The sequence below is a fragment of the Anthonomus grandis genome, chromosome 9 (genome assembly GCF_022605725.1).
Source record: "Anthonomus grandis grandis chromosome 9, icAntGran1.3, whole genome shotgun sequence".
Taxonomy (NCBI): Eukaryota; Metazoa; Arthropoda; class Insecta; order Coleoptera; family Curculionidae; genus Anthonomus; species Anthonomus grandis.
Genome location: NC_065554.1, coordinates 16,150,573 through 16,176,711, shown reverse-complemented (window position 1 = coordinate 16,176,711; position 26,139 = coordinate 16,150,573). Strand labels below are relative to the sequence as shown.

At 29.0% G+C, this 26,139-nt stretch overlaps 1 protein-coding gene across 2 annotated transcripts in view; it reads right to left on the bottom strand.

Annotated features, from left to right (window-relative positions):
- The window catches only part of LOC126740224 (heterogeneous nuclear ribonucleoprotein C-like 2), a 446,026-nt gene that overhangs the window by 204,458 nt on the left and 215,429 nt on the right, over positions 1 to 26,139 (bottom strand). The window lies entirely within an intron of this gene.

Genomic DNA, 26,139 nt, shown 5'->3' with positions numbered 1-26,139 from the left:
ACTCATGCATTTTTTTAAATAAATATTTTTTTTAAGCAAACCTTTAAACATTATAAGATATTTTTAAATTGATTTTTATTTTACCTTAAACGGCCATATTGACTATAATTATAAATATCAAATATATGTAGGTAACAAAAGGAAAATAGCAAATAATAAAAATAAATACAAAAAATAATAAATAAAATTAGATGTTAAGAAAAAACAAAATGAAAAAAATGAAAAAATAGTGTAAAAATTAATGTCAACAAAATAAAAACGAGCATAAACCAATATTGACAATATAATTTTTTTTGATGTGGTAATATATTTTCTTGATAATTAAGCTAAGTACAAAATTCTAAAGCTATTGGTTTTAAAAAAACTAGTATGCAGCTGTATTTAGCAGTGTTTAAACAGTGCATTTTGTAATCAGAATAAGCCTCTATTTTTATTATGAATGTATATAGAGAGACGTTTTGTTTTTAACAAGGTTTTACAATTTTAAGAAAAAAATGCATAATTTGTTATCTAAAATATTTTCATAAAATTTGGTACACGACTTTGGGATTACAAAAGGCACGTTTTGATCTATATTGTTTATTCTATTTGAAGGTTTTTTAAAATGTTTATCAGTATAATTGAATATTTTTTAATTAAAAAAGTACTGCACTATTTTTTCTAAAAAACAAAAATTATTTCTCAAATCCTTATTCAGTTTGAAGCAAATTTCATTTCATGCCTTTTTTTTATTTAGCAAAAAAATTAAAACCATCATCTGCAGGCTTTATGTCAGTTTACATTGAAATGAAGATTTTTCTAGCAAAAGATCTACACTATCTAAAGGAAAGTATTATTGGAGATGAGTTGCATCGTACTTATAATCCAGCGACAGAAACTTATAATTCACTATCAAAAACCATTGATTCATGAATTAATTTCATCCATTGGAAGAGTGCTTCAAAGCAAAAATAGTTAAATATCTTAGTGGTAATTAGTATAATTTCACTCCAAGTCAGCTGAATTAAGAGGTATTTCTAGACATCTTAGATATGCTGGAATCTTCAGCTTTACTTAAATGCCTAAATCATTTGTATTAAAAATAAAATTAAAAATTAATTATCGGAGGATATAGGACTAAAATATAAAATATGAGACTCATTATGGATCACTAAATTTTTATTGAAAGTTCCCAGAGATCAAAGGGATTTAAGGAAAAGAGTTTTCAAGAGCTAAAGAACTTGGAAATGTTAATAAGTCACCTTGATTAGACTTCTATAGAGGTGTAATGATGTTAGATCATCCTTAATCACTCCTAATGAAATAAAGAAGAATTCTCGGAGAAAATTCTAACTGAAGCTCACATTTGTGGGCATGGATGCTGGACTGAGGGTAAAGAGCTTCAGCTTGCTTCTTCTTTCTTTAAAGAAAATAAAGAATTTTCTTCAAGAACATACATGGTTTTTATTTTTTTACTCGAAAATTTCACATTGTATGAAAAAAGGCATTAAATCAAATTTGCTCCAAATTGAAAAAGGATTTTATAAGTAACTTTTGTTTTTAAAAAAAGGAGTGGTGTACCATTTTTCTTTAAGAATCTTTCAGATTAAAAAATGCCATTTATTATTTTAAAATTGTGCACCAAATTTTATAAAAAATTTATTTAAAATGATAAAAAAACTATGACCAAGACATTGTTTTTCTTAACACCCTGCATTTTGAAAATAAAGCGTTTATCGATATATATTTATGAAGAAAATTAAGGCTTATTCCGAACACAGCATGTGCTATTAGTTTAAATATAGCTATTTGGGACACCTTGTATAAAATTATGAACTCCCTACATAGTGATTGTATTTATATTGGTGAGATTACGCACATAATAAAATACGTACATCAAAATGGTCTAGGGAACAAAGGTATTAAAAGATAATTAAATTGAGAAAGAGACTGAGATGTTGCGAGAGAAAGATATACTGCTACCTTTAAACTGCTATTAGCAAAAGGGGTGACACATCTTATTAACAAGGAAAGTTTATTTAAATAGGTTTAAATTCACAACAACATTTCTAAAGAACATTTGTGATCATATTGTGCTTTTTGTTTAGCTCTTCATTACAAGTCTATATATATGGTTATACGTCTATATACCCACCGAGGAAAAGTTTAATATTTTCCCTAATTAGTAGTTCTTAAAATAACGAATCTAAGAGCACGAGCTAACATTCTGAGTGATTTTTATCGCAACTTTTACAGAAACGTTATGAACAGCTTTTCACATACCATTTTTCCTTAAATAGTCTAGGCTATCAATAAAAGTTCGCGGAAATTTTTTTTATTCAAAATATGCAAAATGCTGCATCAATAAATTTTTCAAATATGGTAGAAATAGGTTTCTATCACTCCTTCCGTACTGCTCAACTTAGTTTAAAAGAGAAAATAAATTACTATAATTATATATTATTATATGTATTGTTATCTCTTATATACCTAATTTTTTAATGTAAATTCATACGAGTTCATTGTAACTCGTTAAAAAAATTTATTGGATATATCTATGTTTATCAGCCTATATCCAAATTATAGGTTTTGGCTACTCTATAAAATTCAAATATTCAATCTTAGTTTAATAGAATATTTTTTATTAATTTTAATAGATAACGCTCTAATTTTTATGCTTTATATTTTTTTAAATAAATTAATTTTAGATATTAATTGAAAATTCTTTATGATAAATAGGTAACTGCAAATTATTTCAAAGCAAAAAAAAACTTAAATAATAATACTATTTAATTTAATCCTATGTTACTAAGAGCCTTAAAATTAAAGATTCAATTAGAATTGTCTAGTAGTTTTGCTGTTTAAAATTGAGCATATTATACCACATATAAAAAAAATCAATTTTTCAAGCAAGAAATTGCAGTGCTAATCAGAAGTTTCATCGGGTTAAATATTAAATACAAATTGAATTTAAGCAGACTAGATTAAGTCATAGTGTATTAAAACGTACAAAATTTGACATTAGTGGTTAATTTAACTCCCTAAAAAATTCATGGATATCTTTAAGTTAGAAAAAACGCTTTAGAGGTAGCATAAATTAAATATTAAATTGAAAATAGTACTAAAGAACAAAATCTAATTTTAATAGTCAAGTTGACGCTATAAGCAGCTGAATTATTAGAAATGTTTTAATAGGATAACTTTTTGTTCTAGAAGTTCTTCTAAGGCTATTTTCAAGAATGTATTTTTCTTAGAGACAAATAAAATATAAAAAAATTAGATTATTTTATGCAGGATTCCTGACCCTATAAATACTTAAGGGCTGCAGTAAAGATGATAAGTTTTTGCACTTAAAAAATGAGAATACAATTACTTTTTTGATCGCCTTTATTGCTGAAATTTTCTTGAAAATTGGGGTTGGTAACTAACTAAGAATTTTTTAGGTGCAGGAATAATTCTTATTATTTGTCTAATTTTTTTTTATTAATTCAGTTTAGAAATATCAGTTTTATTGCTAAAATCGGCGTTAAAATTGGATCTGTACTTTTTTTTCAAATATTGTTTTCTTTTTTAGAGGGTCTGTTATGACACAACTTTTACAAGGAAAAATAGGTGTCACTTTATTTTTTCTTTAAAATGACGCTTCATTTTTTGAACTTGAGCTCTGCGTATTTTACAGGACCTCTTATTTTAGGTTTCTTAAAAAAAAATTGTTCTTAAAGTAATAAGCTATTTACCAGTCGAAGATTTGAGTTTATGGCCAGGAAATTAATGTGGATAGTTCGTTTTTAAGGGGTTCTATTGCTAAAACAGTGAAAATTATTGAATTGTATTTTATAAACAATTACTTGCTATTACGAAATCATCACACATCCGAAAATGAAGAATATAAAATAAGAGAACATAAAAAATTAAAGCTCATGTCAATGCAGGCTTCAGGTGATGCTAAAAACTGTTTAAGCCTAATAAAATACCTAATAACAACTATAAGAAATAATGTTTCAAAGTAAAAACAAAACTTTTAGAACCAATCATATATACACAATACACATATTTAATGCATTAAAGAATAAAGAGCGGGAAAGGGAAAGAAAAGCATTAATGTCGGGATGAATATACATTTACATATATTACGAATGAAAAAAAAAATATATATAAATTTATTTTTAAAAATAAGTAGGAAAATTCTGGCAAACTGGTTTAGAAGAAAATAATTTTGTAACTTAATATATTTTGTAATTTTATTTTATTTAGGCATATTACAAGATTCAATTTATTTAAATTATTTAAATCATATTTAACAAGGTTTGTTTAATTATATTAAAGAATTAAACCTAGTGTTCAAATTATTGTATTAGAAATTTATATAACCATTCTTTTTCTACTTACATATGGGCATTAGAATACTGTACAGAATGAAATTAATGAATACGTTTTATAAACATATTGACTGTGCTCAAATCAAATTAAGTTTAAAATTGATGAGGATATTAAGGATTTGGATTTTCGACAGAAGAAGCTTATTCAAAAATTTAATTTTCTCACCCTATAACTGCAATAAAAAAATTAATAGTAATTAGTCTCCAGTATTCAAAAGAATAAGAAAATAGACTTATTCCCGTATTTAGAAGAAATAATAATTCAAATCTAATAATACCTTTTACTTTAAATAATTTAATCTGAGTCAAAGAATTTAAATTATAATAACTTACAACCATTAGTGCATAATATAATAATTTACTTGAGGTATAATAGATTTTATTATATTTTAGTTCGAATTTAGAAGGATTCAAACTACACTAACCAATTACGTGTATTTATTTATTAATTATAGTCAAAATAAAAACTTACCACCTAATAAATAGCTCGTCTTCTGATATTGGGCTTCAAGCCAAGTAACGAAAATGAACCTTTCGGAAAGATAAATTGTAACCAATATATTCCAATGAAATTATTTTTAGAGACAAATCAAAAAGCCAATTTATTGCGGATGCAATGCAGGTAATTTTTTATATGATTTTACACGTGTGGTATTAGTACTTTATTCCATTTTATTTTGTGACGGGTAAATATTAACAGCCGCTGCTAGATATATTTTTATATTAGTATTTATCATATTATTGCAGATTTTCTTAACATACACTTTTAATTACTGTATTTTAAATCTCACAAAGACCCTTTTAAAAAAAATATACAAAAATGCCTTAATAACCTACATTCCCTATTCTTTTAATTCAAAATAATTTCTCGTTTCATTTACTTTTATAAAAAAAAAACAACCTGCATGTTCATATACTGCAACAGAAAATAAAACAAAGCAGCAAGATTAAAATAGCTGCGCCATATTTAACTTCAAGATTTAAATTTAAGTCGGTTAATAATTTCACCTCGAGGCTCTTAACTGGGGAGCCTTTGAACGTATTCCAATCGATACATAAAGCATTTAAGTGAAATATCGATGCAATTAAGCTTACGCGTACTCCACCAAATATCAAAGATCTTTTTCAAATAAATGGCCTAGATTAAATTAGTTTATTTCTTGGCAACGGTTAAGAAATACGGGGATTTTCAAACCACAAAGCTTGCAAGGTCTTAGATCTGAACATTTGCTTTTGATTATGTAGTTGCAAATATTTTTCGGGTTATTTCCTTGAATGCGGTACCTTAGAAAATGTAGTAAATTAAATATTGTATATAGAGCAACACATATATAGTAAATGAAATCTTGTTATCTTAATATCATTAATGCATTATTCCAATTTTGAAACTTTTCTACCAACCATTTATCTACATTAAAAATGTATCCTATTTAAATGTTTTCCTTTTCAGATCAAGTGACCTTAATTTATAATTTAAAGCATGACTTTCAGATGGCTCCACGGATATTCATTGCAAAAAAAAGATAGAATGCATTATTTTGGTATTATATCGAAATGCATATTTGACTTCATTAAAATAAACTAGAAATAAAAAGACTAGACTTGGCCTTGACTTAAAAGTAAAAAGATCAAAATGTCTAAAAAGTTTACTAAGAAATATGTAATAGTTTTATTTAATGACGTAAAACTAGATACGGTGGTAGATATTGCTGCTCCTAATGGAATTATAGCGTGAGAGAGTGTACGAACTTCCCCGTTCGAAAACTTTGCCTAAATGACGATTTTGATAATTTTAATTTATTTTTTATATTTCTTAAAAACATTTTTTACAGATTATTAAATAAAAATTATATAAAACAAGATTGTGGTTTGCAATTTCACAACAAGCAATTAATTTTCTTTTACATTGTATCAAAATTAGGGTTCAATATAAATTTTAACTGCTATCAAAATAAACGCAAGTTTTAAATTTAAAAGGTATTATCAAAACTAATCACCAATTTAAGAAGATTTTAAAGCAATACAACACTATGCGATTGTACCTTTAAAAGCACATAGAAAGAGTCGATTGTAAAAAGTTTGCGACGATATTGAGGAGTCAGATTTTATATAAATGTAATATTTATTTATTTATTAATTTTTTGCAAAACTCTTGTTGTAGGTTAATATATGGTATTAAAAAGGGAGACCATATATCGCAGAAAATATCAGAAACAAATTGGCTGAATATGTCAAACAGATGGAATTTTCATCTTGCCAATTTTGTTCATAAAATTATTATCGGCACATATCTATAAACACACTTCTATAAAAAAACTTGAGTAGATTTATTCCAAGAAACAAAGTTCATAATTGAAATGTAAGAAGCAAAGAATCACTTACTATGCCCAAATTTAAAACTGTTCCATTTAAAACGTCATTTACATTTAATGCTATTAAATTGTTCTTTCCTCTTTCAAGCGCAATTATAACTAAATATGTTCAATCTCGTCAAAGTCTTCAAGTTGAAAAATCATGTTTTATTGCACCAATGATCAGTGTATTTTTATTCTGAGTTTGCTGCGCGCTCCCTTCCATTTACCTGTGCAAGAAACTTGAGCATTTAATTCTTTTCATTAATCTTTATTTTTTTCTTTTATGCTGTCTATTTTTAATGGTTGAATAGGAGTAGCCCTAGGGCTAGACTTCGCCATTATTTTCTATGCATGATTAACTATATATGTATGTATGTATTTGCTCTTTTTTGGATTTAAATAAAAAGACTTTATTATTATTATTATAATAATTATTATTATAGATATTATTCATAAAAATGAAATTGAACATACATCGATTTGGTTAAAAACATGTATAGATGTATCAGCTTAGAAAAAATTAAAGGGAATGAAACTCATGTAGCCGTGGTTTCGGAGATCACCTGATTTAACATCTCGGAATTTTTATTTTCAGGTTCAGGTCTATTTGCCAGTAACAATATATTCCCAAGAAGTTATTTCAATTACCTAGTTTTTTTGAGATAAAAGTCGACTATTGATCCCAGTTTGAGAGATGTATACTTCCCTAATATAATATTCATAAAATTTATTTTGTAAATGATTGGCACATTTTTTTTCTCTTTTCGTATGTTAATCGGCTTATGTTTGTATCCTTTGGTTTGATGATCTTTTCTTTGCACTTTCAGTACATGTATGGGAATAATCTAGCCATATAACTAAACATACTCCTTGATTTGCTTTCAATGATTTTGCAGTACAAATACTAGGAAAATTCTTCTTGGAGTTATTAGATAGACTCAATGTCCTTTAATTTTTCCTGCGTCTCAATTTTGGTAAAAGCGGGTCTGAAAAGTGATTGTCTATATCCTGACTGCAATTTAAATTTAATAAATGAAACTATTAATATCAAATTTAATGATTAGTAATTAGGAGCATTGATTGGGAACCTCTGTGAGCAATTCAGAACATAGTAGGAAACGTGTTAAGGTAATAGAACAATATGTGGCTTTGGCTTCCGTGATGATCTTATCTATTAGCTTGTTGTTTTTAATTTAAAAATCAAATTTACGAAACAGTATTATTTTCTCATGTATTTTTTTCATAATAGGCACTTTAAAGTACTCTACAGTGCATCCCAAAAGTTATGTCTAAATTCATTTAAAATTCAGGGGTGTGTTTGATTTTTATTTGACGTTGCACATTTTTGTACGTGAAGTTTGTATATACAGGGTTGCTCAAAAATTAATTACGACCTTCAACTTCATTTTTTCAAATGAAAGTACCTTTTTTTATTTCATTTTAGAATTTTGCGTGGAATTCTACGTATGTTTCATGCATCATGTCTTATACATGAAGTCAACAGTTATCGAAAAACAGACGACCAAACATTATTATTGAAGTTCACCTTACGAGTCACCTTATCTTTGAGAATTTTTATACAGAGCAAAACTGTATAACAGTTGTACGCCAAACAGATATTGTCAAGTGTGAAGTGTATGAACAAAAATGCGGTTTTCACAATGGTAAAGTTAACGGAACGAGAAAAAATAGAAATTCTGTGCATGGTTGGGTTTGGTGATAGAACAGGTACTCAAAGAGAAGCTGCTCAATTATTCAATGAAATCCATCCTGATCGTCCTCCGATATGTCAAAAGGTGGTGAGTAGAATAGAGGCTAAATTTACAGAATTCGGTCATGTTAGAGATCTGCCGAAATCTGGTCTACCTGCTGGAGATGAAAATGAACAACTTGACGTTTTGCTTTCTTTGGAAGAAAATCCATGCACTCCTCTGTCGCAGATTGGAGCAAATTTACATGTGGCGAAATTTATAGTTCACCGAATAGTTAAAAAGCACCAATATCACCCCTACAAAGTTATTCCTGTGCAAAAGTTATTTGATGATGATTTCGATAGGCGAAATAAGTTTTGTGAACGCCTACAAAACATGTGTAATCTAAATACTAATTTAGTGACAAATATTATTTTTTCCGATGAAGCCACGTTCTGTTTGAATGGTAGTGTAAACAGACAAAATTGTCGATATTGAGCAACAGAAAATCCGCATTGGATGATGGAGGTAAACACCCAGTACCCTCAAAAACTAAATGTGTGGTGTGGAATAGTGCGCGGAAGAGTAATAGGTCCCTTTTTCTTTGAACAGACTTTAACGGGACAAGTGGGATCTCGATTTTCTCCAATTTGAATTAGTTCCAGCATTACTAGCTTTATTTCTAAATCTATTGAACCCAGACTATCCTGACGAAAAACTAATTTTCCAGCAAGATGGCGCTCCTCCGCACTGTGCTGCCACTGTGTGTACATTTTTGGATGAAACCTTTCCCAATCGGTGGATAGAAAGGAGAGGACCCTCGAATGGCCTGCTAGGTCGCCTGACCTAACACCAATGGACTTTTTTTTGTGGGGATACCTCAAGTCGAAGGTATTTGTTAATAGGCCAAATAACCTAGACGACTTGAAAGAGCGAATTCGCAGAGAACTGTGCGCCATAACTCCGAAAATGATTGAAAATGTGCAACGAGACTTTATTGATCGCCTTGGATATTGTCAAGCCGTGAATGGCAACCATTTTGAACATTTAACTTAATTTATGTTCTTTTTTATATGATGACTGACTTCCTACTAAAGAGCTGCGAAAAAAAAATGTATTGCTCAAATGACCCAAATGCCACAATATCTTGCCTATTTAATTTGATATTAATAAACTCGATTGAAAATTAAGATATAAAAATATATGAGTTTATCAATGATTTCAATAATTTTTTCTGGCACTGTCTTATTGTTATGTTAAAACTTTTTATAAACAGATTATCATATTTTATTTTGATTAGCTATTTGCATGCTGCTACTTACTTGATTGGCAAAATGATTGTACAGTGTTATGGGATATAAAAAAAAGTAAATGTCAAAATTCACAAAGCAGTAATTATTAAACTAATGCTCAGAAACTTTAACTCCAAAAAAATGTAAAAGTTATGTAAAGTGTAATAAAAGTCAAAAAGCAAATGATAGTAATAACACAAATTTAATGGGATTTAAACTTTCAAATATCAATTAAAAAAATATATCTAGCTCACAAAGAAGACTCCGTTGCTTTCACTTCTATATATGCCTAATCTAATATCTTGGGATATTTACGCTCTTTTACAAGAAGGAACTTGCGAATGGAAATTACTCAATTTATGTATGTTTTTCGTGTTTGGCTGGGTATTGGTTATAACATATTTTAAAATGATAAATGATAATATTTTCTTAGAAAAGTTTCTTTTTAGACAATATCTACTATAATAAATATTATATAATCTATAGCATATGCGCAATTAACAATCGAGGCTGTATACCTCGTGGTCCTAAAAAATACTACAAAGGGTTAAAATAGTCATGTTTTTTATATCAATCTAGATGTTTAATAATTCTTCTCGTTAAAGAATTTGTATAAACAAACGTAATGATGAAAAAATAAAATTTTCATTCAGTGCAAATTAAACATGAAACCAAAAGCTAACGTTATTTTGTTGGCATTAAAAAACACAATATTGCTGTTATTAGGTGAAATATTGTTTTAATAAAATCTGTGCAACAAACAGCAATTAATATTTGATTATTAAATAAAAACAAACAGAGAACGTAAAATTGTTTTACTTGGCCGTATGACATCAAATATGATTAAATAGGTTTTTTTATTTGATTTATCATTAAAAAAGTATATCAAATCTCTGTAACATAAAATTGTTAAACATTAACATCATTTTATAAGAAGCTATTGAAAATCCTTTAAAGTTGAATAGACACTTAACTCCAGACGCGAATTTAATGAAAATAAGCGTCTCTATTTTCTATTTTAGGTGAAGTTTGTGTGTCACGCCGGGTTTCGTTTATAATATGCAAAAACTGTCAACCATATTTTGCCTACTGAATATTCATATTAAGAGGAAGCTATTTATTAGCCTCGCAGAGTTATAGCAAAATTCCTACATAGCTTAAAATAATTTTTATTAGGTAAATGGACTTACTTTTTTAATATAAAAGAAAAATTTCTAGTAATAATTGTCGCAAGTTAATATTTTTGGCATATACCTAGCATGTTAAAAAAAAAGTATGTAGTGACTGATGATAAGAGCAGGCAGCTGTAAAATATAAAAGTATGAAAATCAACTAATAAAAATTAGTAGATTTTCAATTTTAAAACCAAATCTTTTTAACTTGTTTCATGCCCTGAACACTAGTCAGGTTTAGATGCAAAGAGACTCATGGATAAAATTTAAAATAAAAAAAGGCGAGTGAAATAAAAGACATTTTATGTAATAATTCTAGTTTTATTCCTATTGCCTTCAAATATTCTTACCACAACACTATCTTTGGTCGTAGTGAAGTAGTAAAATTAGTTAACCTGGTTGAAGAATCGGCATAAATGTGTTATATATGATGGTTTAGTCAATTGCTGATAGGATGCAAATTATCTAATTCTTTTTTTTTTGTCCGAACAATAAAAGTTCTAATAGAACTGTCCAATTGTTTAACAATTTGCTTCAAAATTAATAAGTTCAAAAAAATATCATTTGGAGTTGGTCTAAAAATTTCAAAAAACGGAATCGGTATAATGAAACGTGCGATGGTGCGATCTATTATCACAAATGGTCGTAAATCTAAAATTGTTAAAGAACTCCGATTATCTCGCAGCAGATCAATACATACAAGAATTTAAAAGAGCCTATAATATTCTAACAAGACAATATTCAAACCTTTTAATTTTAATGAATCGAAAAAAGAGGAAGTATTGAGTGTTCCCCAAGTTCTTCGAATCTAACCCCATCGATCTAACCCCAAGATTTTTTTAAATTTTTACTTAAAAAGTAAAATGTATGCCACTTAAGTCAATAACTATTGTGGATTATTGATACATGTCATCAAATCACCTCACATATGCTTTAAAATGAAAAGAGGCTCATTTCCATTTGATAATTATAATCGAGATAAGAATATTCTCACGAGCCTTGCTCTCGCTTTTAGGGGGTAAAATTGGAAAAAGAGCTTTTCTTCCTTAAAAAATCGATATGTTACAGCACTTTTTAATGCTCTAAAGGGCCCAGAATTAACTATGTTTTGGTTTCAAATAGCTACATTGTATATACAAAATCATATAACTAAATCCGCCTAAATTGCTAATCAAAAATAGAATGGTCTAGATCTATTTTTTCTACCTATTCTACATAGAATAGGTAGTCAAAATCTATTCAATTAATTATTGGCCAGTAATGATAATTTTAATTAATTATTAAATTAATTAAAAAGTGTCGCGGCACGATAAAATAAATATTTAGAACTAGACCATTCTATTTTTGATTAGCAATTTAGGCGGATTTAGTTGCGTAAGCACTAAATTCTAATAAAAAATATTATAAAACTTTGATGTAACTTTGATTTTGGCAAAAGTAAGTTTTAAATCATACATAGAAAACATATATTTTATGTGTTAAGATAAATGCCAGTTAGTTCCAATAAAATAGAGTTTGGTGTGCAATAGGGAACGGTATTGTGCCATGAGATGTTTAAAGTTGATGTAAACGGTTTGTTAAAAGTTATGGCGGAGAGTGAAGCTATTATGATGTGCTTACGGATAATAGCTCTTACGGTTTCAGGTAGAATTTGGAGAGAGAGCGGATAATGCTGCAAAAACTTCAAAAAAATTAAATTTTATATCTCGTAAATCATTTGACTTCAAATCAATATGAGTTAAGGTCGTTACTTCAAAGTGCTTGTTCAATACTATATAGAACAAGAAAATTTCACTGCAGATTAAGTATATATTACATAAGATCATACATAAGATCTATAGGCTGTTAATACATAATTGCGAATAACTTATAAATATGAAAAAATTATTAGCTTCCAGTTGCCCAAAAATCCTTTGTTTTTCAAGATGCAGGGTATTTAAATTTGTCTTATAAGCTTACCATTTATTCATTGCCCCGAAATCGGTGGAGATATGCTATTTACAGATGAAATTAAGGAAGTTTTAAGAGGTAGATATTGCGTATTTTACGATATACAATTAAGAATTTTATGCTCATTTATGGTGCGCATACGAGTCTTAATTTTTTAAAATGGAACGCCACGAAGATAGTACATCATCGAAAACTATCTAGTATAATAACATTAAACTAGGACAATACCAAAAAGTAACACTAATATAATTTTACATAGGCGCAAAGCTACAACAAATATTCAAAATCACATCCTCAGATGTCACCCAAGATTCAACTTTTCGCCTCATTTATGGTCGTAGTCGCACAAATATTGCTAATGTATTTCGCATTGCCTATAGCCAGCTATTTTTGAATCGTCAGATCATCAAAATTGCCGACAAGAGTGGAATATACTAAGGACTGAAAAAAATCCTAATATCTAGTGGATTTAAATCCGGAGATCGAATAGGCTAATCTTTCTTACCTTCCCTACCTCTTCAGTGGCTTCGATATATTGTGTCCAAGTAATTACGTACATTTATGCTAAAATGGACTGCACCATCATAGATAAACTAGCAATATTGTCTCACCTACAGCTAAAAAAATGGTGCAATTGAGGTTTTAGATTGAACTTTTTATTTTATGATAAAATAATCTTCTCAACTTTAATATGGCAAATGAATACATCGATTCAATCTATTTTGATACCAGTTAATGACGTTATTCTGTTAAAGTTATAAAATATGAGTGAAAAAGTCGATTAAAGTCGTTGTTACTAAAGAAGTCGAACCATTGTCGCTACCTAAAAGGATTTCAACAGTTTCTCTTAATGGATATCAATCTTCTTTATACCTATAATATATGTTTTCTATTGTTATAATTCATTTTACTATTAAAAGAAATTTCGTTTGGCTCTAATTAGACCACGTTTACAACGACAATCAAATTGTGCGATTAGCACCTATTTAGCCTAAGTTTTGGATTCAAGTAATCAATTTTTCTTTAATTCAAGTTTTTTTTCGGTGTGCTTACATTCAATGTGTTGGAAAGTTCTTTGTGCTTGTTTTAAATGACAATGTATTGACTTGAAAACTGCTTCTTCTAGTTGCACGGCTCGTATTTCTCGAGCGTACCCGCAGTCAGCTGTTTCTTAAAAGAAGCATAAAAATAGCGCATTATATGAATAACAGGTAAGAGAAACTTTTCTGTCACAAATTAAATGAGGACTGCAAAAATGCTAAAACACAAGAATCATTTAGGTATTTTAAATTAAAAATTTGCATTAAGTGTACTATCCTTTTCTTTCAAAAATATTCATAGATCTAAGATTCTTAATATTATATCTATAAAATGCGCAATACCTGCGATTAAAAATCTATTAAATTTTAATTGCCTGTCTCAACCGGATTTAGTATAATAAATAAATTATTAGATTGTAAGAAAAATTTTTAACAGCCAGTATACCTCGAAAAATGAAGCTTTAATTTCAAATACTTTCTTAATTTAGTAGTAAGATTTAGCTCAAAATATAAAAGTTGTTCCTAAAGTCAAAACAGCAAAACATAAAGAAGATTAATATATTCGGTTCCAATAATACTTAATGTTTGAGAGCCGTTTGAAATATTTTTGCCATACAAAGAAAGTTTTGCCATACAAAAGTTACACGCTGGAGCTTCATTGTTCAAAAATTTAACTAATAAATATAATTTATTATTTTCAGGTATACAGGATGGTTTAACGAAAACAAACACGTTAATTTGAAAATTACCAGGGAGAAACATCTTCATAGTATAATACCAGCCCTATCTGTCATTCCTAACCTCAAAAATTTTAAATGTAATATTGGTTCGAGTTATACTTTAAGTGATTTTACATTAGCGGCTCCCAAACTATTAACTATTTTAACATTTATACAGTTTTTTGGAAAATAATTGAATTTTTTTGTCAAACCATTAATTTATAACAATCATACATAAAGACTATTACAACAAATGCTGAAAATGGCCACCGTTAACCTTCATGCAATAATACCGATTTTATTAAAATCGACGTCGCACATTTCGTAGTAATCAAGGTTTATCTATTGCCATTCAAATGTAATCTTTTAGCTCAATTTTTTTATTGAAGCTGGTTGGATAGCATAAGACCCCACAGAAAAAAATCCAGAGGTGCAAGATCAGGCGACCGCGCGGGCCATTTAACCAAGCCTATCTAATCAATTCAGCGACCAGACATTTAAATAGTTGGGGAGCGCACCATCCTGCTGAAACATCACCTGGCCTTCAATGTATTCATTGTTATTGTCATTTTCAATAATGTTCATTATTGCCGGATCGACAGCTTCTTGTAATAACCTGAGATACATATCCCTATCAAGATTACTGGGTATAAGAAATGGTCTAATAATACGATCGCCATAAATGTCACACTTAATGTTTAATTTTTGGAGATGTTCAGTATGTGTTTCATTATATATATGTGGATTGTGGTCCAATCAATAACGGCAATTATGACGGTTTATAGTGCTGTTTAAGAAAAATAAACATTCATATGAGAAACAAATATTAAACACATAATTGGCATTATTTAATGCTCTTTCACTAGTTATTTCACAGAACTCCAAGCGCCGATCCTCATGGTGTTCATTTATTTCATGTACTAGCTTTATTTTATAGGGGTGGAAACCGAGAGTTTTTAGAATGCCTTGTATACTTCTCCAATTGATCCCAGATACGAGAGCTATATCCATATTAACATGTCCCAAAACCGCAACCTCTATAGCTTCGTTCCTTACCGGTTTCTCAACATTCTTATCGTTTAATTAGTTCTATGACATACTCTCTTTTCACGTTTCTGTTTTCTTTATTGAAAAGTGCCGCTGTTCAAAATGCATTTTGATTGTTAACAAAAAATAACTCCACTATCTCTGTTCTCTCTTGTAAGGTATAAACCATTTTGACTATTAGTTTGTTTAATCCGATAAACTAAAAATCAATGATCCGATTTCACTCTGACTGAGTTGAACTGACCTCTAAGTGACATAATTATTAGTTGTTTATTTGTAATTTGACATCCTTATTTTCTTCTCTTCAAACGTCGATTTGAACAAAACCTAAATTATTACAAGGAGGTTAAAGGTGGCTATTTTCAGCATTTGTTGGACTAGAATTTATGGACAAAGAATTGCGACTTAATACAGGTTTTCCAAAAAATTGTAATAGAAATCTTTAAACTAGGTAGTTTATCCACCCCGTATAAAAGCATTTATGAAACAGTTGTCGAAGCTACCAACATGAGTTCAGCCAAAAGATTATTAGCCTCACTTCTTTGTCATCTGAGCTGGAGACGGTATATTTCCTCTGAATATCTTGACTTTTATAAGAAAATTAAATATTTTCCTGGCATATTAATGAATTTATAGCAATAGACTTTCATGAATAATTTATGATTTTTTATGTTTCTATTTTACGGTTGTGTGTGTTACTAAATAGATTACTTCCGCTGTGTAATGATGAAGTAGTTTGTTATGTTGACGTATTACCATAATATAATTATAACGGTTTTTTTTATTACAATAACGTTCGGTCGGGATAAAATACATTTCCAGGTTATATTTCCATGAGGAAAGTTTTAATAAGGTCTGAATAATAAAAAAAGTTGCTGAGCACACCAATAAGAGTATTACTTGAAGCGCCTGAAAATGTGGATTTTTGGCAAAATTCATTTGAAGTTTTAATAATTATTTGCATACTTTTGATTAATGTTGAAATGAGTGAATATTATTTTACAAATTTGTGCCTGATCGATGGTCTATATTATTAAATGAGAATTTTTAAAAATAATTATTTACATATCATTTTTTAGATGTTTATGAGTAGAACTAAAATATATTCGTTTATTTAAACAATTTAAAAAAAAATTTTTAGTTTTCAATACTTCGCTAAAAAATATATCATAAACAATGGTCTATAAGGAGATTTTAAAATCCCGAAAATTAGAGATGCAATTTTAATATATAATTTACCGCTCGTACTATGAATTTAAAATTTTTGAGTTAGCAGTAAAGAGGATTAAATAACGCTGGTTCTACAAAAAACATAATTAAAAAATCTAATTAAAAGATGTTCTCTGAAGCGGTATAAGGCGTAAATCTTAATTTGAAAAAACATGTGACTGAAAATTTTAAAAATAACATTATGTACGTTTTATAATTCCTCTTATAAAAAAAATCTTAAACGAAGAATGTTTATTTTATGTGGCAATTAATACTAATTGCATTATCTATATGTTCAACAGTTAATATTCAAATTATAGTTATGGTAACAGTTTTAAGCAGAACAATAATGCAAACTGAACTCACTACGTAACTTGTTGTTGAGACGAAGCACACCTCAAAAAATGGTCGAAAAATGTCGAGCAAAAGTTTATATATATATATATATATATTTATACATATATTTTCATGATTATTATAATACAGTAAATCTATCAAGGAAATATGGCGTTTTGTTGAAAAAAACACCTCCAAGTATTTTTTTGCGAAAATCGCCATTAAATCAAGTTCTTTCTTAGTCAAAATGTTTACAAATATTCGGCTATATCGATAATTAAAAAAGTAATCGAAGAACAACATTTTAAATAATAATAAGAAAATAAAAAATAATATTTAAGAGGATATTTCCTGATTATTTATTTCATTGGTCAAAGGAAATATATGTAATTTTTTTTTTCATAATCTTTTAAGAATATTCTTGGTTATAAGGGAACTTGTTAAAAAAATCAATGAAAGTTGTTACTTTCATGAAAACCTTCGTTTAAAATATTTTGTACTTACATTTATCCTTGCTGTATTAGCTTGCTGTACTGATTAATATTATGTATATATCTTAAATTTCAGTAAAATTAACTGTCATTCCTTATTAATTCAGCCTTATTTAAATTATATATTTTTTTTAATTATTACTTTTAAATTACGCAGCTTGTAATTTTAATTTATAGTTAAGATATGCAAATAATGATAGTTTATTATTTAACACATTTGGGATACGTGCAATTCTTTATAATGTATAGCATATATTTTGAAGTAAGAATAATAAGCCCATCAATAAGGAGAAATACTTGGGGATGGCAATTTGTCTTTTATTATGTAACATTACAGAACAACTCTTAAAAGTAGTTCTGTATTGTTACATTTAACATTTTTCAGTGGTCTGAAACCAACATTTATAAATTTTTGAAATGAAACGCTATCTTTTACTGTATATCATTGCTTCGAAAATGTGTGCAGGAAGTAAAAATTTATATAATTACTGACTTAAATGAATTGGTTGTACCTTTGCTTTCGTAGCTTCTTTTTTAATGGCTGATTATAAAATGTTTCTACTTCACTAGGATCTGACGATAAGTCCAATCATACTGATACGCGATTAGCTGTATTGGACATTATCGGACATTTCATTTTAGTTGCCAATGCACAACTTCAGATAGAACGTCAAGGTCAATGTCTTCAATAATGGCATTTTAAGATCGAGATATTATTGCAATTCTCTATCGCAATATTTAAAAGCAGTAGATTATGTGAAACCTGCCCCCAACCCACATGCTGCTCCACAATTATTTATTTTTAACCTCAGAACGTCAAGGTCAATGTCTTCAATAATGCCAGTTTTAAGGTCGAGATATTATTGCAATTCTCCATCACAATATTCGAAAGCAGTAGATCACGTGAAACCTGCCCCCAACAAAACCTATATGCTGCTCCAGAATTATTTATTTTACAGCTTCAGATAATGTTAGGGTTCTCATATTTTCAACGGTTCCAAGTCACGGTTCCCTTTCTCCAACCCCCACTCACTAGGTACTATATCTGAACCTGATGAAAAGTACATTGACTGTAAAGCTTTGCTCCATTTGAAGAAGGTAGTAGGCACGCAAGATTTACTTTCGTTATTGTGGCCAATTGAGTGAATGTTTGCAGTTGTTTTAACAGAGCTGAATTGGTCATAAAGCATGTTTGTAGTTAATTGCAACTTTACACTGCTGTTAAAAGATTCCACCAATTTCTGTTTACCTTATAACTATGGGGTAGAAAATGTTGCATCCCCTGAGCATCTACTGATAGTGTTGAACAAAAGCATTACGTTTATCATTGTCGATACTTTTTTTTTACATTCCACGAGCGAAATATTGACGTTTTAGTTTAAAATACACATTTTTGCTAGCGAGGCACACGAAAAAAGCGATTGGAGGGGCTGGGGCAGGTGCTCTACAACCAGTACCCCACAAAAAATGTACCCTTACTAGATTATAATAAAAAATCTACAAAATTCTAATAGAAATACTCATGGAGGAGCCGCTACTAAGTCTGTGGTTGTAAAACCTTAGTTTTCTATGCCAATTTGGGAAAAAGTTCACCAGATTCAGATCAAACAACTTATTTGCTTCAAAAGGTATTCTTGATGACACTCAAACGGTTGTCGAAGAAATTGCATTTTGATGATTTGCTGCATATTAAATACAGGGTGTCCTATCTATAACCTGACACATTTTAACTGCTAATCGTTAAGTCGAGAACGGAAAATGACAACAATGTGTAGTTTTCACAGAACTTCATCAATATTTTTAAAGTTTTTTTTGACAGTGTTGCCAAGTTTCAAAATTTACCTGAAATAGGAGGAAAAAAATTGATGATTTTCAAAGAACGATTTCTCAAAAATTTTAAATGTAACACCCTGTACTTTTTAATTTCACATGAAAGCCTGTTAAATCCCCTTTCAGAAAAATGTATAAATTGTCTTAAATTCATTATTTTTTTTACAGAGCCAATTTTAGTAAATGACACTTTTTTGAAAATTTCGAAATCGGCTCATTCTGAACCCTTTAAAGTTATCCTGCTTAATAAAATAAGTACAGCTGAAGTTGTGGTGTCATCCTCATCAGTGACATCAGTAATTAAAAAAAACATATACATAAAATGCTTAAAGGTAAGAATACAGTTAACAATTATAGAAATAATTAAAAAGATATTAAAAATCTTATAAGCAGAACGTCTTCTGCAGGAATCTGTTATTTCATTATGTTTGTGATGATAAAAATGTCTTAAAGTTTGCAAAAAAAGACCATGATTACACTTTAAGACATTAAATATTATCATAATCAAAAGGTAATCGTAGTAGATATAATTTATGGTTTTAAAATTTTGACAGGTAAGATATTGGTCAAAAATTCAGAATAAAATATGTTTATTAACCACTTTATTCTCCCTTTGAAATTAAACTTCTCTGTTAAAATGATAAGCTTTGTTTGAGTTTTGAGAAGGCATTTAATTACGATTAACATAGAACCAGAGACCAAGACCCTCTGTAAGCAAAATTGACAATTTATTTTAAATAAAGGATATGTCAAAACTACCGAAATACTTCAGTTGCAAGTCCTCTAGTTATCTTGACGCATTTTTTATTTCTATCTAAATTTTCTTTATTTTTCTATCCACAGTAATTCTATTATATAATCTATGGATACAGTTCCCCGGTAACCTTCTATATAAAGGCTCAGTATTTAAATAGAAGTTAGTGGAAATACATTTTAAAATATGTAAATTATTTCCAGTCCAATCTATAATAGATACATTTTTTATAATATCTGTAATATTCTTACAAAGACTTCTAAGATATGACATCTAATTTTCGCCTAAGATTGTCCTAGGGGCCTTAAATTAAATATTACGTAATCAAATATCTAGGCGTCACCGTAAAGTATCTCCGATGAGAACGGAGCGAATCGCTTTTACGCGGATAATTGAATTACATGGCGACTTAGGCACCTTATTTTGTTATGAGGCAATAGAGAAAGAGAAGGAGTATTAATTTCACCGTGGCCGTTTCAGCTCGCAAGTCAATTTACAAGAAAATTGAAGGGAGAATTTGTGCCTAAAAAGGGTTGCACTCGCCTATCGGTTCGAGGTGATGAAGCTAAAAATTAAATTTAATCTGGAAGAGATTGGACTGGAACGTGCTTGTTTCAAGTCTTTTATGACAGGAAGGGATGCCTTACAATTTTCTAAAATTTAAACTAAAACTTAATTTAAGTAAGAGAACATCACAGAATTTAAAAAAAATGGATTGTTATGTAAAAAATATATTTTTTAAATGTTCATGATAACGTCTAAATATTGTGTTTCAATTCTCACTTTCAAATATTCCATTTATTTATTATACATTGATGCTAGAATTAATTGCCGTAACAATGTAATTTTTAAATTTTATTTGAGTTATGCCTAGAAACAACATGTTTTGGATTAGTAATTAATTAATAATTTAAAAATAAACTAAAGAGTATCTAATTATTTATTATGTTTTTTAACTATATTTTTTACTTAAATATCTTTACATATAAACTTAATGTGTCCTTTGCTTCATGTGAGAGTCAAACGTCACTTAAATGAAGAATAAAGTTATATGTTTTGTTGACAATGTTGCTATTTTTATAAAAAAAGCTTATGAAGGAGTTTTTTCAAACCTTTCAGAAAATGATACCAATAAAATATTGTGAGGTCTTTATGATGCTAATATTGTACTACAGGAGTAGTGTAATAACAATAGTAATATATTCTCTCATACATCTCTGTTTCCAGAAAATACGGTGTCGTCTGGAAATAGAAACAGTAGCCCATGCCTATGCAAAAGGGGTTGATCCAGTTAAATACAGGCTAGCAGTAGCTCTTCAATGGCTGGTAAAATGGTGGTTCACACCACGATCTATTTATCAAAGCAATCCTAGCAAGCAAAGCTTCTTCACTATCTGCAGCTGATATTGAGCAGCAGATACTAAAATACCTTGAGAAGCTTAGAATCTTAGATGTTAAATGTGTCATATTAGTTAAGAGTAAGGAGTTGTGTCTTTTACCATAGGGGTAAAAGAGTGCCTACTTAAGGGACTACTTGACCCGAATTTCTGGCCAGCAGATACAGTTAAGATTAAGGAATTTCTTCTCAGGCACATTTAGGATAAAGGGATTAATTTTCAGTTAGACCCAACACTGTCTCAGCGCCTACAGTAGATGTCCTAAAATGTCAGGAGCTTAAACACTAAACAAATAAATACCTCTGTGCTGCTTAATCAGAAGACTACCATATTCTTACCCTAATTGAAATTTAGCTGAATTCTACAGTCATGGATGGTAAATTCTTTGACTACAAATACTATGTGTGTATAACGAACCGCAATACTAGTAACAGTTCGCCAAATAGTGGTGGAGGTATGCTCCAAGTTGTAAACAATACCCTAGAAGTCCATCGTTTCTATCCTATGTATCCCTAAGAGTTGTCAACTGCTGACAATTCACTTAAAGAAATTCTGATTTCTGTGTATCTTCGTAATACTAAGGAAAATTATCCATCCATGGATCTATCTGTGTATGTGAAGCATTGTGACTCTGTCACCAAAGCTTAAGAGTGCTTTAATAATGTTTTTGTGCTCGGTGACTTTAACTTTTCCAATTTTACATGGCTACATAGTGATGATCAATAGAATTAGTATAAATAAATATTAAATAATTTGCTTTATTAGGTTTAATGCAGTTCAACGCAGTGGTTGAGCAATTATTGCCCTTGCTTTAAACCTTTTTATTCCACTTTAATATCTAAATGTAATGTTCTGGTCGGGCTCCTGAGCTGCAATTACCCAATAATAAGTCTATTTACTTAGAGCTTTCTGGTAGCTCTATAACATTATTATAACTTTAATCAAGAAAAATTTTTTAAACTAATACATTACTACTTTTCTACATATAATTGGCTTAAATACCACTATTGATCACTATTGAATTTGTACAGGGTGTTCCAAATTCGAGGGTGACTATTGGGATCTCGAAAAACGTAAGAGTTACGGGGTCGGTTAAATGAAAGCAAAATTGCGCAACTTGAAGCTTAATAAAATGACATTTAAAACATTTTAAAATTCCGGATACTTCCTGAGATATCCAAAAAAAAACCGAAATTTGTCAAAATCGTTTTTACCTTCTACCGACTTTATTTAAAAAGATATCGGAAATCTAAGTACGGTTTTTTGATGCTACTTTTTATGCTCTACAACATGATGCAAAAAAAAATAATCCGACGCTTCGTTTTTTTTTTATCATTATCACCATTATTTTTTCTTCTGAGCGCCATATTGGATTTTCTAATTTTTAAAAAGTATTTTTAATTGCCCTTAAAATGAGGTATCACACTTGCATGTGCGATTACTCCTTCTAATACTTCCCATAAGAACTCCATGAGTGCAAGAGAGAAAGATATATCAATGGGATTTCCAGATAAATTGATTTTATATAAACTAAAGCTATAAAATACTCTGTATTTGATATAGTTTGTCTTTAAATCAATTCAATGAAAATGTATCCTTGTACTGGAAGGAGTAATTGGATATGCAAGTGCAATACCTCATTTTAAATGCAATTAAAAATCCTTTTTAAAAATGAGAAAATCCAATATGGCGCTTATAAGAAAAAATAAAGTTGATGATGATCGAAAAAAAACGAAACGTCTGATTTATTTTTTTTGCGTCATGTTGTAGGACATAAAAGCGGCCATAAAAAACTCTTTTTAGTTTTCCGATGTCTCTGTAAATAAAGTCGGTAGAAGGTAAAAACGATTTTGACAATTTTCGATTTTCTTCGGATAACTCCGGAAGTATCCGGAATTTTAAAATTTTTTAAACGTTATTTTATTAAGCTCTAAATTGCACAACCTTTAACCGACCCTGTAACTCTTACGGTTTCCGAGATTTCAATGGTCACCCTCGAATTTGGAACATAGTATTATCTGCAAAAGACCATGGTATCTACTATGGTCTTTTGCAGAATCAAGAATTCTAGTTACTTGTAAAAAAATAGCTCACAGAAGGTACAGACAATCAGAATCAAATACTGATTACTCAAATTTCAGTGCTCCGTGCTCAAAATGCCGTTTCCTATAGGGAATGCTACATACTTTATATTGAGAGAGAGCAGAACATGCATTAAAAAACAATAGCGAATCTTTTTGGAAATTTGAAAGATTTTAGTTTAATTAAGGCACTTCTACTATTCCGAAAGTGTTCGTTCATCTGTATTTAATAAGAAAACTAGCTGTTCTATTTTGTCATTCAACCATATCAAGCCTTAGAAAAAATCCTCTTAGAATTCCAAACAGGTTTATAAAATACAAATATAAGTTTATGATGTGTACTTGTTTAAGGGCCTGTCCTACTTGTCAGCAGCTTGATTCAGTCAAGGATTTGTATGTCTTTTGATCCAGTTTTACTTTCTCCCATCTCTTTGTATTTATTATAAATAAAGCTAATAAGCTACTTGGATTTATCAAAAGATCTTGCAAGTCTTTAACAATGTGTCAGTATTGGAGACACTGTATATTTATCTAGTGAGATCTCTTCTCGAAATATCTAATATAATTTGGTCACCTTATTTTTGGATCCATATCGAAAGGCTCAAAAATATTCAGCCCACACAAGTTTGCCAGATAAGTCAGATAAGCTTACCTGTTCTGGGACCATGTTCTATTTGAGTATTACTTCCTTATCAAGCAGATGATCGTTCTTTGATGTTTGATTTGCATTTCAAGATATGAATGGTGTTATATGTCTCTGATTTTTTGTATGATGTATATTTTGATAAAATACGAGGATATATGCTTCTCCATATTCCCTTCTGCAAAACATCGTAGTTACTAAATAGTTCTACTAAAACAGAATAGCTACTTCAGTAAATAGATTAATAGATTTGCAAAAGATATTGATTTTTTTTGGTAATTCTTTAAATAAATTTAAATAATCACTAAGGGAAACTATTGTGGGATAATACTCCAGCTTCCCTCCTCCGAGTAAGTTTATCCAAGTTTAATTTATAAGCATTCTTGTTTTTACTTAAAACGACTGTTAATACTGTATTATTACGATAATTTTATACTTAAAATATACGTTAGCAAAAAAACAAATAAATTAATAAATAAAGAAGTATATAGAATATATGAGATGGCACAGGATAAAGGGAAAGCTATGTAACTTATATATATATTTTTCAACGTTGAAATATGAACACATTGATACCATAGAATTTTTTTTGTTTATGCATATAAAATTTTATAGTTTTTCATGAGATTTCTATATTCAGTATATGAATACGTGAAATGACGTACATAAAATAACGAAAGAAAAATTAATAAAATAGTTTAAAGAAGTGTTGTGGTAATAAAAATATGTTTTTCTTGGATAATTTCGTAAATTACGTCGGAATAAAACATATTTTAGAAAATCAGTTAAGTTATAATTTAAATAAGCATATAGAAAAAAAGTTAAATTTGTATGCATATGTTGCCATATCAGTCAAAGGTACCACAAGAAGTGGTAATGGAATAATATTACATTGTTGAATTTAGATGCAAAAATAAAAAAGGCTTCTAGATGTTTAAACGTATAGACGACGTTCGATTTCTCTGAGATTATCCTCAAGATTCTACAAAGGGTTCAAAGATAAAAATTTAAAGTGGCACCACTATGTTGACTATATTTCCACTTAAGTTTAAAAACCTATTTATAAATTTCGTCAGTTCAGACAATTTATGCAGGAAAAGACCCTTACAACTATTTATCAAGCTCTGGTTGAATCAATTTTATACTACTGCATTACAGCATGGGGCGAAACAAGTAAGATAATCCTGCAACTTCTTATGATTATCCACAAATATGTTCTGAAGGTAATATCTAATAAATAAAAATTATATTTCTCGGATATTTTATTTAGAGTAGCTGAATTGTTGCAAGTAAATTAAATTTAAAAAAGCTCTGGTTAGACTTCTGTGTAAGAATCCACACTACTTGCACTTCATATCTAATAATCAGAACACTAGTCAAGCTTTAAATAAAAATGTAACTTGGGATAGTTACATTTTTATTTAAAGGTAAAAAAAAACTAAATGTCAAAAAAAATTTAACACACTCAGCAAAAATCAATAATCAACTTCCCGTAAAACTCAGAAATAAACCCTATAACAAAATTAAGCGTAAAATTCAAGATTGGATATTAGATAATAACGTGACTTGGTTAGTGTGACACACAATCATAGTACTGGTTCTTCTTTTTTCTGTTTTGTTCCCTAATTTACTTTAATTCCATTTTATTATTAATAATTGACTCACTTTTATTTAAATATTATTTTCTTAACAATTGTTTTTTTTATTAATTGATTTGTATATATGCGAAATGTATTAAGCATTTTTAACAAAAGTAGTTGTTATTTCATAATGTT